Source organism: Herpailurus yagouaroundi, unplaced genomic scaffold (assembly GCF_014898765.1).
Source record: "Herpailurus yagouaroundi ecotype Mexico unplaced genomic scaffold, PumYag 139, whole genome shotgun sequence".
Lineage (NCBI taxonomy): Eukaryota > Metazoa > Chordata > Mammalia > Carnivora > Felidae > Herpailurus > Herpailurus yagouaroundi.
Window position 1 is genome coordinate 14,819,154 of NW_024412394.1, and position 19,306 is coordinate 14,838,459.

The 19,306-nt window shown below is 35.7% G+C and overlaps 1 non-coding gene across 1 annotated transcript; it reads left to right on the plus strand.

The window, feature by feature from the left end:
• The first annotated feature begins 341 nt into the window (after positions 1-341).
• LOC121030178 (U6 spliceosomal RNA) lies at positions 342-448 on the plus strand. Its single transcript, XR_005790107.1, has one exon. It is a non-coding gene; the product is annotated as a U6 spliceosomal RNA (small nuclear RNA).
• The last annotated feature ends 18,858 nt before the right edge of the window (positions 449-19,306 follow it).

Below are 19,306 nucleotides of genomic sequence, written 5' to 3' on the forward strand. Positions count from 1 at the left end.
ATGATATAGTTGTCCTCTCTAAGACCTTTTTGTAACACTGTTCCAGAGGCTTCTCCAGTTTGAATAAATGTTATTGGTGCTACGCAGCCTTTTCTCATCAGTATGCAAACTCAATGACCAACTATGACAGAGAAAACTCAAAAGACATAAAAGATGGGAAATATTAAATGACAGAGGTGGATTTTCCTGTACTAACAGGGAATCAAATGACTGTCTAGGTACCTGCTTGTGCTTTTCTTCTAGGAAATTCTCTAGCAGTTAGGATAAGCAACTAAATTTATCCAAAGACATATCTAAAAGACATATACGTTAAGATCACCTGTCTTTAAATATCATATACAGTGCTCACTTTGGCATCGCATACACTAAAATTGGAGCGATACAGAGAAGGTTGGCCTGGCTCCTGTGCAAGGATGACATGCACATTTGTGAAACATTCCATATTTTTATCTGTATCTTAGGAGTTCGAGAAGAAGCAGAGAGAGAGAAAGGAGCAAAAGGTTTACTTGAACAAATTATAGCTGAGAACTTCCCTAATCTGGGGAAGGAAGCAGACATCCAAATCTAGGAGGCACAGAGAACTCCCTTCAGATTCAACAAGAATAGGTCTTCACCATGGCATATCATAATGAAACTGGAACAATACAAGGATAAAGAGAGAATTCTGAAAGCAGCTAGGGAAAAATGGGCCTTCACCTACAAGGGTAGACACATAAGGGTAGTAGCAGACCTGTCCACTGAAACTTTGCAGGCCAGAACGGTGTGGCAAGAAATATTCAATGTGATGAACAGAAAAAATATGCAGCCAAGAATCCTTTATCCAGAAAAGTTGTCATTCAGAATAGAAGGAGAGATAAAGGTCTTCCCAAACAAACAAAAACTGAAGGAATTCATCACCACTAAACCAGCCCTGCAAGAGATCCTAAGGGGGATCCTGTGAATGAAATGTTGCAAGGACCACAAAGTACCAGAGATACCACTACAAGCATGAAACCTACAGATATCACAATCACTCTAAACCCATATCTTTCAATAATAACTCTGAATGTAAATGGACTAAATTCTTCAGTCAAAAGACACAGGGTATCAGAATGAATAAAAAACAAGATCAATCTATAAGTTGTCTACAAGAGACTCATTTTAGACCCGAGGAACCTTCAGATTGAAAGTGAGGGGATGGAGAACCATCTATCATGCTACTGGAAGTCAAAAGAAAGCTGGAGTAGCAATACTTATATCACACAAACTAGATTTTAAACTAAAGGCTATAACAAAAGATGAAGAAGGGCATTATATCATAATTACAGGGGTCTATCTATCAAGAAGAGCTAACAGTTATAAATGTTGATGCCCCCAACTTGGTACATCCATATATATAAATCAATTAATCACAAACATAAGCAATCTTATTGGTAAAAATACAGTACTTGCAGGGGACGTTAATACTCCACTTATAACAAAGCACAGATCATCTAGGCAGAAAATCCATAAAAAAATAATGGCCTTGAATGATACTCTGGACCAGATGGACTTGAAAGATATATTCAGAACTTTTCATCCAAAAGCAGCAGAATACACATTCCTCTCGAGTATACATAGAACATTCTCCAAGATAGACCACATACTGGGGCACAAAACAGCTCTCAATAAATATAAAAGAACTGAAATCATACCATGCATATTTTCATATCACAACTCTATGAAACTTGAAATCAACCACAAGAAGAAATTTGGAAAGCCTCCGGATGCATGGAGGTTAAAGAACATACTACTAGAGAATGAATTAATGGGTCAACCAGGCAATTAAAGAAGAAATTAAAAATCTATGGAAGCAAATGAAAAGGAAAATATGACAGTCCAAACCCCTTGGAATGCAACAAAGGCAGCCCTGAGGGGAAGATACATTGCAATCCAGGCCTAACTCAAGAAACAAGAAAAATCTCACACACAAAATCTAACCGCACAACTAATAAAACTAGAAGGAGAACAGAAAAGAAATCCTAAAACCAGCAGAAGAAAATAAATAATAAAGATTAGAGATGAAATAAACAATATAAAATCCAAAAAAAACCCAGTAAAACAGATAAATGAATCTAAGAGCTAGTTTTTAAAAAAAAAATAAACAAAATTTATAAACTCCTAGCCATACTTCTCAAAAAGAAAAGAGAGAGAATCCAAATAGATAAAATGAAGAATGAAAGAGGAGAGATCACAACCAACACCACAGAAATATGAACAAGTATTAGAGAATACTATGAAAATTATTTGTCAACAAACTGGCCAACCTGGAAGAAATGGACAAATTCCTAGAAACCCACACACTACCAAAACTCAAATGGGAAGAAATAAAAAATTTGAACAGACCTATAACCGGTTAATAAATTGAATCAGTTATCAAAAATCTCTCAACAAGTAAGAGTCCTGGGCCAGATGGCTTCCCAGGGGAATTCTACCAAAAATTTAAAGCAGACTTAGTACCTATTCTTCTCAAGCTGTTCCAAAAAATAGAAACGAAAGGAAAGCCTCTGGACTCATTCTATGAAGCCAGTGTTACCTTGATTCCCTAACCACACAGACACCCCACTGAAAAGTAGAATTACAGTCCAATATCCCCGATGAACATGAATGCAAAAATTCTCAACAAGACACTAGCAAATCATATGCAACAGTATACTAAAAGAATTATTCACCATGGTCAAGTAGGATTCATTCCTAGGCTGCAGGGCTACTTCAATATTCACAAATCAATCAATGTGATACCTCCCATTAGTAGAAGAAAAGATAAGAACCATCAGATCCTGCCAATAAATGCAGAAAAAGCATTTGACAAAATGTAGCATCCTTTCTTAATAAAAACCTTCAAGAAAGTCAGGATAGAAGGAATACACCTTAACATCATAAAAGCCTTATATGAAAAGTCCACAGCTAAAGTCAAATGGGGAAAAACAGAGATTTCCCCTGCAATCAGGAACATGACATGAAGGTTCACTCTCACCATTGTGAAGAACATAGTGAAGGAAGTCCTAGCCTCAGCAATCAGGCAACAAGATGAAATAAAAGGCATCCAAATTGGCAAAGAAGAAGTCATACTTTCACTTTTGCAGATGACATGATATTCCACATGGAAAACATGAAGGACTCCACCAAAAAGATGCTAGAACTGATACATAAATTCAGCAAAGTCTCAGGATATAAAATCAATGTAGAGAAGTCGGTTGCATTTCTATACACCAATAATGAAGCAACAGAAAGAGAAATCAAGAAATAGATCCCATTTAGAATTGCACCCAGAACCATAAAATACCTGGGAATAAATCTAACCAGAGATGTGAAAGATCTGTATGCTGAAAACTATAGGAAGTTTATGAAGGAAATTGAAGAAGACACAAAGAAATGGAAAAACACCCATGCTCATGGAATCGAAGAACAAATATTGTTAAAATCTCAATACTACCCAAAGCAATACACACATTCAATGCAATCCCAATCAAAATTGCACCGGCATTCTTCTCAAAGCTAGAATAATCCTAAAATTTATCTGGAAACAGAAGAGACCCCAAATAGCCAAAGTAACATTGAAAAAGAAAACCAAAGCGGGAAGCATCACAATCCCAGACTTTAGCCTCTACTATAAAGTTGTAATCATCAAGACAGCATGGTATTGGCACAAAACAGACACATAGGCCAATGGAATAGAATAGAGAACCCAGAATTGGAGCCACAAATGTATGCCCAACTAATCTTTGACAAGCAGGAAAGAATATCCAATGGAAAAGAGACAGTCTCTTTAGTAAAGGGTCCTGGGAGAACTGGACAGAAACATGCAGAAGAATGTAACTGGACTACTTTCTTACACCATACACAAAAATAAATAAAAATTAAAAAAAATGGATGAAAGGCCTAAATGTGAGACAGGAAACCATTGAAACCATCCCCCAGAGGAGAAAACAGGCAACAACCTCTTTGATCTCATTGCAGCAACTTCTTGACAGGTATACAAAGGCAAGGGAAATAAAAACAAAAATGAACTATTGGGACCTCATCAAGATTAAAAGCTTCTGCACTGCAAAGGAAATAATCAATAAAACTAAAAGGCAACTGACAGAATGGGAGAAGATATTTATAGATGACATATCAGACAAAGCATTAGTATCCAAAATCTATAAAGAACTTACCAAACTCAAAACCCCAAAAACAAATAATCCAGTGAAGAAATAGGCAGAAGACATGAATAGACACTTTTACAAAGAGGACATCCAGATGGCCAACAGACATATGAAAAGATGCTTAACATCACTCATCACCAGGGAAATACAAATCAAAACCACATTGAGATACCATCTCACACAAGTCAGAATGGCTAACATTAACAACTCAGTAACAACAAATGTTGCAAGGATGTGGAGAACGGGGAACCTTATTGTACTGTTGGTGGGGATGCAAATTAGTGCAGCCACTCTGGAAAACAGTGTGGAGGTTCCTCAAAAAATTAAAAATAGAACTATCCTATGACCCAGCAATAGCACTACTAGCAATTTATCCAAAGGATACAGGAGTGCTAATGCATAGGGGCATTTGTATCCCAATGTTTATAGCAGCACTTTCAACAATAGCCAAATTATGGAAAGAGCCTAAATGTCCATCAACTGATGAATGGGTAAAGAAGATGTGATTTATATACACAATGGAATACTACTTGGCAATGAGAAAGAATGAAGTCCTGCCATTTGCAACAATGTGGATGGAAGTGGAGGGTATTATGCTAAGTGAAATAAGTCAGTCAGGGAAAGACAGACGTATGCTTTCACTCATATATGGAACTTGAGAAACTTAACAGAAGATCATGGGAGAAGGGGAAAAAATAGTTTCAAACAGAGAGGGAGGCAAACCCAGGAGACTCTTAAATACAGAGAACAAACTCAGGGTTGTTGGTGGGCAGTGGGGGAGAGGGGAAAATGGGTGATGGACATTGAGGAGGGCAGTTGTTGCAATGAGCACGGGGTGTTGTATGGAAGTGATGAATCACGGGAATCTATCCCTGAAACCAAGAGCACACTATATATACTGTATGTTGGCTAACTTGGCAATAAATTTTATATATATATGAAATAAATTATAATATATAAAAATATATAATATATATTTAGTATATATTTATATATAAGTCCCATGATTCATCACTTACATATATATAATATTTATATAAATCAATAAATTTTATATAGATAGATGGATAGATATATAAGAAAAGCTTTTAAGCATTTGGGAAACTATCATATCAAGCTCCTGGTGATAAATACAATCTTTCCAAAATTCTAATTTTTGCCTGAAAGCTCAAATTTTACCACTGGCAACAAATACCATCAGTTATTTTTTTTTTGAAGTAAAGTTCATCCATTTGTAACAAAAGAGCAGCCAAAGACTCAATTCTGAGTAACCATAGCATTTCTGTCAGTTTTACTTTGTTTTATATTTTAAAACATTTTTTAAATTTATTTTTTTTTTGAGAGAGAGGTAGAAAGACCAAGTGCAAGCAGGGGAGGGGCAGAGAGAGAGAGAGAGAGACAGAATCTGAAGCAGGCTCCAGTCTCTGAACTATTAACACAGAGCCCAATGCAGGGCTTGAACCCACAAACTGTGAGATCATGACCTGAGCCGAAGTTGGAGCTTTAGCCAACTGAGCCACCCAGGCGCCCCTGTCAGTTTTACTTTTAAATAAAAATGATATTCTGTGATATTCTGTGTGAAATATATATATTTCCTCTTTGATTCCTTCATTGACCCTTTGGTAGTTAGTAACATATGATTTAGCCTACACGTGTTTGTATTTCTTCTAGTTTTTTTTTCCTATAATCAATTTCTGATTTCATTGCATTATTGTCATAAAATATGCTTGATGTGATTTAAATCTTCTTAAATATATTGAGAATTGTTTCGTGGTTAACATGTAGTCTCTTCTAGAGAATATTCCAAGTTCACTTGAAAAGTAAAGAGCATATATATTGATCTTATCTTCAGCATATGAAAAATAAAATATATGGCATTTTGAGAAAAAGCTAAATGCTACAAGAAATACCATTCCACCATTAATCTATAATCAATCTTGAGGTCTATTAATCAATAGATACACAAGGAGACCTAAGATGAGAAATGAAAAGTTTCTCGTTAACTAACTTGGTAACTTAGGGCTCTTGAGATTCACTTTTTTTCTTTTATATTTGTTTGGGTGTTTGAATTTCTAGCATGTAGATGAAGCTAATAATTTTTATTGTAACATACATATTCTTTTTTGTCTATTATTGGTAGGGCTCTAAGTTTAATGAGGAGATAAAAATAGAAGGTTTTGATGGGATCGGTCTGATAAAAAGCAGTAAAAAATAAGGCCAAGAATAAGGTCCTAAAGTTTAGAAAATTAGATTAATTTTAAGTCTATATAAGATGTGCATATGTATTTCTCTTAGAGAACGCTCAGATCTCTAGAACACAAACTGTAGATTCTCCCTTAAAACAATGTATAGAAAACACAACACTGGTGCACAGCACAAGTTTATACAGGTGGTTTTTTTTTTTTTAATTTTTTTTTCAACGTTTATTTATTTTTGGGACAGAGAGAGACAGAGCATGAACGGGGGAGGGGCAGAGAGAGAGGGAGACACAGAATTGGAAACAGGCTCCAGGCTCTGAGCCATCAGCCCAGAGCCTGACGCGGGGCTCGAACTCACAGACCGCGAGATCGTGACCTGGCTGAAGTCGGACGCTTAACCAACTGCGCCACCCAGGCGCCCCTATACAGGTGGTTTTAATCCCATCTATCCAATGGATCATTTACCTTCTAATAATTTCCAAACATAATTTATATTGCCCTCTTTACAATTTTGCAGCAAAATTCGTGGAAAATCTAGTCTGTTAGATTAAGACCAATAAAAGTCTAACTGTAGTATGAAATTGAAATAAAAATCATTTTCCTAAATAAAATAAGCCAGAAGAGGAAGACAATCTCATAGGCTAAAGAAATTCACAAAACTAACAAAATGTCTGTGTGAGGATCCTTTGAGAACCACTGGCATATAGGGTTACTATGTGAGTCTCCATGTAATACATGAATGATTTTTAGTTTTATTTGTAAGGCAGGGAAACATACTTTGAAGCCAGTCTTAAGCAGAATTCCTACACGAGGAAGAGTTAAAAGGCAGAGTTCCTCCCTAATGGGAATAAAGGTCTAATCCACCTTTTTGCTCCTTCGTTGTGCACAGCTGTATACCCTCCCAATCAATGTTATTGAACAGCATTGATATGCCAACTGGCGATGGTCTGCAAAACGTTGATCACTGTCTGACATGATGCACAGAATTTAAGAGTAATCATTTAGAAATTGTATAGCAATTGAAGAAAGTAACTTTATGCCTGTTAAATCTACTAATAACAAAGTGGGAATTGAATTTTGTGTCTTTTCATTTTTTCTAATTTGTTTTTATTGTATTTTACAAATGCATTGGCCAATGACTGATGGGGAAAAATAGTTTGCCCCTCACCCCCACATAATTGAGACACATCCTCCTGGACAACAGCTGTGGCTGCATTTCAGAAAGAACTTCTAGATAGCTGGGAAGATGTAAAACTGTTGCTCTAGTGGTTTATGCAATTCAAATTTTCTTTATGTCAGTGGGGAAACATACAGATACAATATGTTTCTATGGATGTAGTTCCATTACTGTTAAAAATAAGTCCTAAAAAAAAGTACAGAGGCAAAAGACAACCTGTATTTTCCCCATCTCTTTTATATTTGTTGAGGGCTGAAGATTCTCCTCTTTCTCACATGTATCTAGAATTGGCCTTTCCCATCCCCATTTGATGTCTTACTCAGATCTCTGCTCACCAACAAGTTACCATATTCCATAATTATTCAATACTTACTATCTATGTAATTGGTTGTATATTCAAAACTGGTAAATAGTCAGGTGATTATAAGAAATCAGTAAATATCAAGTTACAAATGACAATGTGTTTACATTTCTATGAGCACTTTCCTTTTTAAAAAAAGAAATCTCAGCATTCTACAGTAGTGTATCTTTATTGGGTCTATAAACAACTAGGAATATGATATTAAGTGCCCTTAAATGACACCATCCTTAAATTCCCCCCATAGGCCTCTTTCCTTTCTCCCTACATTTATGTTTAAATCTGCTTCTTCTTCTCTTTCTGCAAAAAGCATACCACCAGTAGTATTAGCAGATGTACTGCAAGGGATGTTCTCATTTTCTTTTCAAATGTAAGTGAGGGCATTAGGAAAGGTGTGCTATGTATATTACAAAGGGAAATTCCAGGATGGTAGTTACTAACAAACTGGTATTTGTAGACTATAACACCAATCCTACATTATGTTGGAATGTCCCTGGGGAGCCAATAACATTTTAGAGTTTGTGGACTCTGAAGAAGTGTGTGGTGTGTGGGTGTGTGAGTGTGTGTGTGTGTGTGTGTGTGTGTGTGTGTGTGAGAGAGAGAGAGAGAGAGAGAGAGAGAGAGAGAGAGAGAAGGAAGAAGGAGGGAGGAGGGAAGGAGAGGGAGAGAGAAACAAAATGCCAACTTCCAACATTTCACAGCTTTAGGGGATGTTTGGGCCTTTGGGACCCATATATTACATTACATTCATTAAATCCCAGAGGTTAAGAATTCCTTTTCTACACTACCGAAAGGACAACAGCCTTGAGGAGATAATGCTATGGAAAAAGAAATTGTCATCTATTCAGAATACTTTTAAAATCAATAAACTGTAGATAAGTTGTCATTAATAACATACGCAAAAGACCCACAACCCTCCACAAAGTTTTGTTGCTGAAGAAATTAGGCTATGATAAAAACAACTTTATAAATTGGTGCCATTTAGCAGCAGTGATGGTAGGATGGATATAGGTGAATCCGTGTAAGAAAAGATGTGGTTTAAGAACATAGACTTTATGCTTGTAAATTACACCCCCCCTTTTTTTCAATAAAAATAGGGACACCATGAAGAAATCCTTGTGCACTGATTAACATGTCACTGACTGGATATAGCATCCCACTTTAATAAGCTTTATTGAGAGTGACACAAATAGAGCTCTGGGTAAAATGACATGCTGTATCTTCTAAGCTAGAGATTGAAAAGGAAGAACAAAGGATGGTATAATATAGAATGCTCACAACTTTATTTCTCTGTTTAAAAAGTGTATTATAGTATGGCTTCTGTGAATCCAGTAACCCACTGTTATATATTTTCATTCTATAAAATGCCCCATTGCTTCTGTAAGATCCAGTAAATGATAACAAAATTAAATCACTTCAGATTCCGTAGGCCTGGAAGTCTCACACGGAAAAAGTTGCAAACATCTGTTGAAAGGTTAAGTCCCCTTTAAAGACTTACCTGTATATTCAGATATTTCAGAAAGAGATTTGAGAACTCTGTAATGTTGATTATTGTGTGTGTGTGTGTGTGTGTATTTAATATTGGATATTGATATATCAAGCATAACAGGGTTAGCAGTATGCCAAAATGGCGCCCAAAGTGAAGGGAACATATTGAGGTAGTGTTCAGTGGGAAAATAATGCATCTCTTCCCTATGGACTTTTCCACAGAAGATTCTATTATTTCCTGATATACTTTAGCTTGATCTCCATCATTTCATCGAAACAAGATGTAAATCATCCAATATTGACATATGTAATTTAAATTGTTACCTGAAGGACAATTATACAAAATTCTAAAGTCCTTCTTCACTGTTATACCTAAAATCCATGCAAAAAATAAACCTTAACAAAATAATATAGGCTATTCAGGTAAGTAGCAAGTATTTCGTAGGAGTGCACCGTTCATAACTACCAATTTTTAATTTTCTCATAATAAACCTTAATTCTTTAAATTCTTCACTTTTAACCTTATACTATTAAGGGTTCACCTTTATCTCCTTGTATCAAATATGTTTCAGTCTCATTAAAAATTATGATCATCTCTTTTTGATCTCTGCATACTGAATTTCTCAAAAGCTTAGTTCTGCCCTACTATCCTTTTTTTATATTCACTTTTTAAAATCTTTTCCAGTTGTATCTGTTACCATATCAATGTCAGTAATTCTAGCATGAATATCTCCTGTAAAGATCATTCAGTGAAGCCCAGATTTATACATCTAACCCCACTGGATGGTTTTATTTCACTAGAAAATATATTAACATCAGTATGTGGCAAAGTGAAACTCTGGTAATACTTCCAAAACTTGCTCACCCTTAGCCTCCTCAGTCTCAATGTCACCCTGTCTTTCCAGTGGATTGACCTGTTTCATTTTTATTCTCTTATACCTCCATCTAATCCAACAGGAAATGCTGTTGAAATACCTTAAAAATAGACCCAGAATCATTTCCTACTCTTTACCATTTTTACCATGAACCTTCTAGAGAGTGTCAACAATATCACTTACTTTAGTAACTCTAACAGTTTCCTACATAATCTCTCTGATTTGTTTTTTAACTTTCTTTAATCTATTCCTCATAGAAGAGCCACTGTGTAGATTGTATTTTAACATAAAAGTTGTTTTTTAACATACAAGTTGTATTTTAACATACAAGTCTTTCAACTTAAGGAAAAGGAGTGTTTTACCTAATCCATAGAAACAAACAGAGAAAGTCAACCAATATGGGGAGAGAGGAATATGCTCCAAAAGAAAGAACAAGAAAATAGCTCAGAAAAAGAACTAAATGAAACAGAGATGAGCAATATGCCTGAAAAATAATTTAAAGTAATGATCATAAAGATACTTACTGGGTTGGAGAAAAGAATTCAAGAACTCAGTGAGACATTCAGTAAAGAGATAGAAAATATTATAAAGAACCATCAGAGTTGAAGATTACAATAACTAAAACAAAAACACACTAGAGAAAATCAACAGGAGATTAGAGGATGCAGAAGAAGATATCAGTGATCTGGAAGACAGGGTAATGGAAAGCGTACAAGCTAAACAACAAAAAGGGAAAAGAACTTAAAAATTGAGGATAGATTAAAAGATCTCTTAGACAACATCAAGTGGACAAACATTTGTATCATAGGGTGCCCCAGAAGAAGAGAGGTGTAGAAAACTTACTTGAAGAAATAATTGAAAATTCGCTTAACCTAGGGAAGGAAATAGACATCCAAATCCAAGAATCACAGAGACTTCCAAACAAGATGAACCAAGAAGATCCACACCACGGCACATAATAATAAAAATGTCAAAGGTTAAAAAAAAAAGTCAAAGGTTAAATACAAAGAATCCTAAAAGCAGCAAGAGAGAAAAATAAGTTACCTGCAAGAGAAACATAAGGTTACCAGCTGATTTTCCAGCAGAAATTTTGCAAGCCAGAAGGGGGTGGCATGATATATTTAAAGTTCTGAAAGAGGAAAAAACCTACAACCAAGAATATTCTACCTACCACGGTTATCATTCAGATTTGAAGGAGAGATAGAGAGTTCTCCAAACAAACAAAAGACAAAGGAGTTTATCACTACTAAACCATTCTTACAAGAAATTTTGAAGGGACTTCTTTAAGTACAAAAGAAATGGCCATATACATAAGAAAAAATATGAATAACATTTTTAAAAATATAAGAACATATACATAAAACATGGAAAAGGGAGTAAGAATGGAAGAGTAGGAAAATAATAAAATAATTTCTATTTTTTTAAGAATGTGTTTGAACGTAAGTGATCATAAAATGAATATGGACTCTATTTACTTATGGTATTATATATGAATGTCATGGTAACCACAAATCCAAAACCTACCTAGAGGCAAAAAAAGAGAGCGTGCACGTGCCAAACAAAAACTATTGATACTCATTGATTGCAAAGAAAGAGAGCAAGAGAAGAAGAAACAAAGAACTCCAAAAACAACCAGAAAACAAATGTAAAAAATCAAGGTAAGTACATACCTATCAAATATTATTCTACATATAAGTGGTATAGATGCTCTAAGCAAAAGACACAGAGTGGTGAAATGAATAAATAAACAAAATCCATCTATGTACTATCTATGAGAGACTCACGTCAGACCTAAAGACAAATACTGACTGAAAGTGAAAACATGGAAAAACATTTGCCATGTAAATAAATGGAAGTGGAAAAAAAAATATAGCCAGAGTAGCAATACTTACATCACACAGAAGACTTTAAAACAAAGACACTAACAGGGAGCCTGGGTGGCTCGGTTGGTTAAGCCTCCAACTTCAGCTCAAATCAGGATCTCACAGTTCATGAGTTCAAGCCCTGCATCAGGCTCTGTGCTGACAGTTCAGAGCCTGAAGCCTGCTTTGGATTCTGTGTCTCCCTCTCTCTCTGTCCCTCCCCTGCTCATGCTCTGTCTCTCTTTGTCTCAAAAATAAACACACATCTTAAAAATTAAAAAACAAAATCTAAGACACTAACAAGAGACAAAGAAGGATGATACATATTGACAAAGAGATCAATCTAACAACAGGATATAATAATTGTAAATGTGAACCCAACACTAGATCACCTAAATACATAAAAAATATATTAACAGATATAAAGAGAGAAATTGATGATAATATAATATAATATAGTAGGTGACTCTAACACTCCGCTTATCAATGGATAGATCATTCAGACAGAAAATCCATAAAGAAACATGTCTTTGAATGACACGTTAAACCAGATAGACATGAAAGATATATATAGGATATTCCATACAAAAACATCAGCATACACATTGTTTTCCAGTCTACATGGAAAATTCTCCAGAAGAGATCACATATTAGGCCATAAAACAAGCCTCAATACATTTAAGAAGACAGAAATCATACCATGCATCTTTTCTGACCATAACAGTATAAAACTACAAATAAATCACAAGAAAAAAAACTGGAAAAAAACAAACAGATGGAAACTAAACCACATGATACTAAACAACCAAAGGGTCAATGAAGCAATGAAAAAAAAAATCCAAAAATACTTGGAGATAAATGAAAATGAAAAAAATGTGGTCACAAATTCCTGGGGCACAGTGAAAGCAGTTCTAAGAAGAAAGTGTATAGCAATACAGGCCTACAACAAGAAATAAGAAAAGACTCACATAAACAATCTAACCTTATTTAAAAGAACTAGAAAAATAATAAAAAAAGCCTAAAGTTAGTAGAAGAAAATATATAATAAAGATCAGAGGAGAAATAAATGATGTAGAGAATTAAAAAAAAAATGAAAGGAAAAAATCAATTAATCTAAGAGCTGGCTCTTTGAAAAGATAAACAAAATTGACAAACCCTTAGCCACACTCATCAAGAGAAAAAAAAAAAAAAAAAAAACAAAGACCAAAATAAACAAAATCAGAAATGACAAAGGAAAAGTAACAACTGACACCACAGAATTATAAAGGATTGTGAGAGAATACTATGAAAAATTATATGCCAACAAAATGGACAACTTAGGAGATATGGATACATTCTTAGAAACCTACAGTCTTCCAATACTGAACAAGGAAGAAGTAGAAAATCTCAGCAGACCGATTACAAGTAATGAAAGTGAATCAGTAATTAAAAACAACCAAAAAATAAAAATCCAAGGTCAGGTGGATTCACAATTCAATGCTACTAGACATTTAAAGAGGAGTTAATATTTTTTCTCTTCAAATCATTCCAAAAAATAAATGAATAAAAGTTTCCAAAAGCATTCTATGAGGCCAGCATTGCACCAAAGATACCACAAAAAATAATACCACAGGACAATGTCCTTGATAAATGTAGATGAAGAAATCCAAAATATTAGCAAATCATGTACCCAGAAACCCATAGCATTTCCATACACGAACAATAAAGTCCAGAAAGAGAAATTTAAAAAACAACACCATTTATAACTGTACCAAAAATAATAACTAGGAATAAACTTAACGAAAGAGGTGAAAGACTTGTACTCTGAAAACTATAAAACACTCAAAAAAGGGATTGAAGATGACACAAACATATGGAAAGATATTCCATGCTCATGGATTCAAAGAATTTATTATCAAAATGTCCATATTACCCAAAGTAATCTATAGATTCAATGCAATCCCTATCAAAATACCCGTAGTATTTTTCACAAAAATAGAACAAGGAATACTAAAGTCTATACAGAATCACAGAAGACCCCAAATAGCCACAGCAATCCTGAGAAAGAAGAACAAATCTGGAGGTATTATAATCCCAGATATCAAGATAAGCTACAAATCTGTAGTGATCAATAGAGTACGTACTGGTACAAAAACAGACACATAGGTCAAGACAGAGGCCTCAGAAATAAACCCACATTTATATGGTCAATTAATCCCTGACAAAAGAAATAAGAATATGCAATGGAAAAACATAGTTGTTTTTTTTTTAAATAAATGGTGTTAAGAAAACGGGATAGCTGTATGTAAAAGAATGAAACTATTCTAACACCAAACACAAAAATAAGCTCAAAATGGACTAAAGATCCACATCAATCCTAGAAGACAACACAGGTAGTAAGTTTTCTGACATTAGCCAAAGCAACATTCTTCCAGGTATGGCTCTAAAAACAATGGAAACAAAAGCAAAACAAAAACAAAAACAAACAAACAAAAAACCCACAAAAACCAAAACAAAACAAAAAAACTATTGAGATTACATCAAAATAAAAGGCTTTTGCACAGCAAAGGAAGCCATCAAGAAAACAGGAAAATAATATACTGAATGAGTGAAGATAGTTGCAAATGATATATCTGATAATGGGTTAATATTCAAAACATATAATGAGCTCCTACAACTTAACACCAAAAAAAAAAACCTGCTTAAAAAATGGGCAGAGAACCTAAATAGAGATTTTTTCCCAAAAGAGACATACATATAGCCAGCAGATACATGAAAAGATACTCTTCACTGATCATCAGGGAAATGAAAATCAAAACCACAATGAGATATGAGATATCACCTTACACCTGTTAGAATGGCTAAAACCAAGAAGACAAAAAACAACAAAAGTTGGTGAGGATGTGTAGAAAAATAAATCATCATGCACTGCTGGTGAGAATTCAAGCTGGAGCAGCCACTGTGGAAAAGAGTATGGAGATTCCTCAAAAATCTAAAGTAGAAAAATCAATATAATCTGATAATTCAATTGAAAATTTCTATTCTATACTATTGGGTATTTTCCCAGGGAAAACAAAAACACTAACTCAAAAAGATACATGCACCCCTCTGTTTATTGTAGCATTATTTACAATAACCAAGAAATGGAAACAACCTGTGTCCCTCAATATATGAATGGACAAGGAAAATGTGGTATATATAAACAATGGAATATTACGCAGCCATAAACAAGGATGAGATCATGTAATTTAAGACAACATGGATGGACCAGAGAGTATTATGGTAAGTGAAATAAGTCAGACTGAAAAAGACAAATACCATATGATCCCACTAGCTAATGGAATATAAAACTAAAACAAAAAACAAAAAGCAGGATCAGAACTATAAATACAGAGAACAAACTGATGGTTGCCAGTGGGGAGGGGTTTGGGGGTTGTACAAAATGGGTGAAGGGGAGAAAGAGATATAGGCCTTCAGTTATGGAATGAGTAAGCATAGGAATAAAATGCACAGTGTAAGAAATACAGTCAGTGAGAGGAGCCAAAATGGCGGAACAGCCTGGAAGTTTTTTGTGTGTCTTGTGTCTGTAAAATACAGCCAGACCAATGCTAAACCATCCTGCACACCTAGAAAGCTGATCTGAGGATTAACGCAACAATCTGCACAATGCGAAACCACGCAGGTATGCAGCGTGGAGAGGTGAACTTGGGGAGAGAGAAGCTGCAGAGGGCAGCGAGCCAATTTTCCTTGTGGAGAGAGGATGGAGATGGGGGAGGATAATACAGGAAAAGCACCCCTCCCCAAAAGCAGCTGGAGAGAAAGTGGAAAATTGGAAAAAGCCACAGAGACTGAAAAAAAAAAGGGAGGAAGGAGAAAGGAGAGGGTTTAAATTCCATTAAGACTGTAAACGGGGGAGTGCAGAGTCAGAAACTCTGCAGATGGGTAACTGGCAGTGCTCTGGTGGAAAGGGTGAATCCCCAGGAGCAGAGTGGGGTCTGGGAGGTTCTCAGGCCACACGGGGAAAAGTGGTTCCACTGATAGAAGGACATTTGGTAGAGGCTCTGAGGTCACCTGGGCCCAGCAGACCCCCAGAGAATGGCCACATTCGCTGGTGCTGGAGCAAGGGGGTGAAGCCTGGTGCCAGATGTGTGTTGTGATTTTCCATAATCCCTGAGGCACTGCTGCTACACTGTCTCGCAAACTTTTTCTGGGGAGGGCTGGCACCTGGCCACAGTCTCTAGGCATCGGCAGCAACACAGTCCTGTGAACATTCCTGAGTGCAGCTGGCACCCAACCACTGCTTGGTGAGACCCTCTTTCAGAGGGTCAGAATGGGTCAAAGCGGCAGTCCCTCAGAAGTGAGGGGTCAGGAAACACAGCCACATCTGATATAAAACACATAAGGGAGGAGTTGCCTAGCAACCTGACAGCTTAGTCACAGACAGTGTAAAAGCGGGGAATGGATGGAAGCTGGAGACAAAGGACAGGTGCATGACTGCTGATCAGGGACAACAGAGTTCAATAGTGGAGACTGGGTAGCTGGGTGACGCCATTTTCACCACTCCCGCACATGCGCATAGGCATCTACAAGCACCACAACAATCCACCCTAGTAGGCTAGCAGCACCATTTAGTGGAGAATGGAGCCGTTACACTAAGCGCCGCCCAACTGGGCCAACCTACACTCTTCAAGAACACAAGTCTCACCACCTGCTTTATTTATACACTATAAAATGCTTCATAGTTTGACTTCTAAGGGAAAACAAAGTAATTTCAGTCATATTTTAGTCTGTTAGCCAGTCCATCTATTCAATTTTCTTTCTTTTTTCTTTCTCTCTTTATTTTCTTTTTCTTGAATACAAAAAGAGAAAAATTTCATTTTTATTTTCAGTTTTCATTAAAAATATTTTTTATTTTTTCTACTATATTTTTTACTTTGGTGTAAATTTTTCAAATTCTATTTTACTTCCATCATTTCATTTTAGTCTATTTCAGTGTATTCATTTTTCAAATTTTCAAACCATTTCCTTTTACCCACTTTTTTTCTCTATCAAGCCACTTTCAACACCCAGACAAAAATACACCTAGGATCTAGCATCACTTATTCCATTTGTGTGTGTGTGTGTGTGTGTGTGTGTGTGTGTGTTTCTTTTTAATTTTTTAATTTTAATATTTTTTAATTTTAATTTTTTTAACTTTAATTTTTTCTACCTCATTAATTCCTTTTCTCCCTTCAAAATGATGAAACAAAGGAATTCACCCCAAAAGAAAGACCAGGAAGAAACAACAGCCAGGGACTTAACACAGATACAAGCAAGATGTCTCAACCAGAATTTAGAATCACAATAATAAGAATATTAGCTGGAGTCCAAAAATAGATTAGATTCCCTTTCTGTGGAGATAAAACAAGTAAAAAATAGAATGAAATTAAAAATTCTGTAACTGAGCTGCAATCTCGAATGGATGCTGCGGCAGCAAGGATGGATGAGGCAGAACAGAGAATCAATGATATAGAGGACAAACTTAGGGAGAATAATGAAGCAGAAAAAAAGAAGGAGATTAAGGATTAAGAGCATGATTTAAGAATTAGAGAAATCAGTGACTCATTAAAAAGGAACGACATCAGAATCATAGGGTTTGCAGAAGAGGAAGAGAGAGAAATAAGGGTAGAAGGGTTATGTAAGCAAATCATAGTGGAAAACTTTCCTAACCTGTGGAAAGACACAGACATCAAAATCCAGGGAGCACAGAGGACTCCCATTAGATTCAACAAAAACCAACCATCAACAAGGCATATCATATTTCAATTCATTAAATACTCAGGCAAGGAGATATCATGAAAGCAGCAAGGGAAAACAGTCCCTAACCTACAAGGGAAGAGAGATCAGGTTTGCAGCAGACCTACCCACAAAAACTTGCCAGGCCAGAGAGGAGTGGTAGGATATATTCAATGTGCTGAATCAGAAAAATATGCAGCCAAGAATTCTTTATCCAGCAAGGCTGTCCTTCAAAATAGAAGGAGAGATAAAAAGTTTCCAAGACAAACAAAAATTAAAGGAGTTTGTGACCACTAAACCAGTCTTGCAAGAAATTTTAAGGGGGATGCTCTGAGGGGAGAAAAGATGAATGAATGAATGAATGAATGAATGAATGAATGAATCCCAAAAGCAACAAAGATTAGAAAGGACCAGAGAACATCATGAGAAACTCCAACACTACAAGCAACATAATGGCAATAAATTCATATCTTTCAGTACTCACTCTAAATGTCAGTGGACTAAATGCTCCAATTAAAAGACATAGGGAAACAGAAAGGATAAGAAAACAAGATCCAATCTATATGCTGTTTACAAGAGACCCACTTTAGACCTAAAGACACCTTCAGATTGAAAGTAAGGGGATAGTGAACCAACTATCATGCTAATGGTCAACAAAAGAAAGCTGGAGTAGCCATACTTATATCAGACAATCTAGACTTTAAAATAAAGACTGTATCAAGAGATGAAGAAGGGCATCATATCATAATTAAGGGGTCTATCCACCAAGAAGACATAACAATTGTAAACATTTATGTGCCAAATGTGAGAGTACCCAAATATGCCAATTAATCACAAACATAAAGAAACTCATTGATAGTAATACCATAATAGTAGAAGACTTCAAAACCCCACTCACAGCAATGGACAGATCATCTAATCAAAAAACCAACAAGGAAACAATGGCTCGGAATGACACACTGGACCAGATGTACTTAACAGATATATTCAGAACATTTCATACTAAAGTAGTGGGATAGCCATTCTTCCCCAGTGCACATGGAACATTCTCCAAAATACACCACATACTGGGACACAAATCAGCCATCAGCAAGTACAAAAATATTGAGATCATACCATGCATATTTTCAGACCACAATGCTATGAAACTCAAAATCAACCACAAGAAAAAATTTGGAAAAGTAACAAATACTTGGAGACTAAAGAACATCCTACTAAAGAATGAACGGGCCAACCAAGAAGTTAAACAGGAAATGAAAAAGTATATGGAAGCCAATGAAAATGGTAACACCACAGACCAAAACTTCTGGGATGCAACACAGGTGGTCATAAGAGGAAAGTATATAGCAATCCAGGCCTTCCTAAAGAAGGAAGAAAGATCTCAGATACACAACCTAACCTTAAAGAGCTGGAAAATGAACAGCAAAT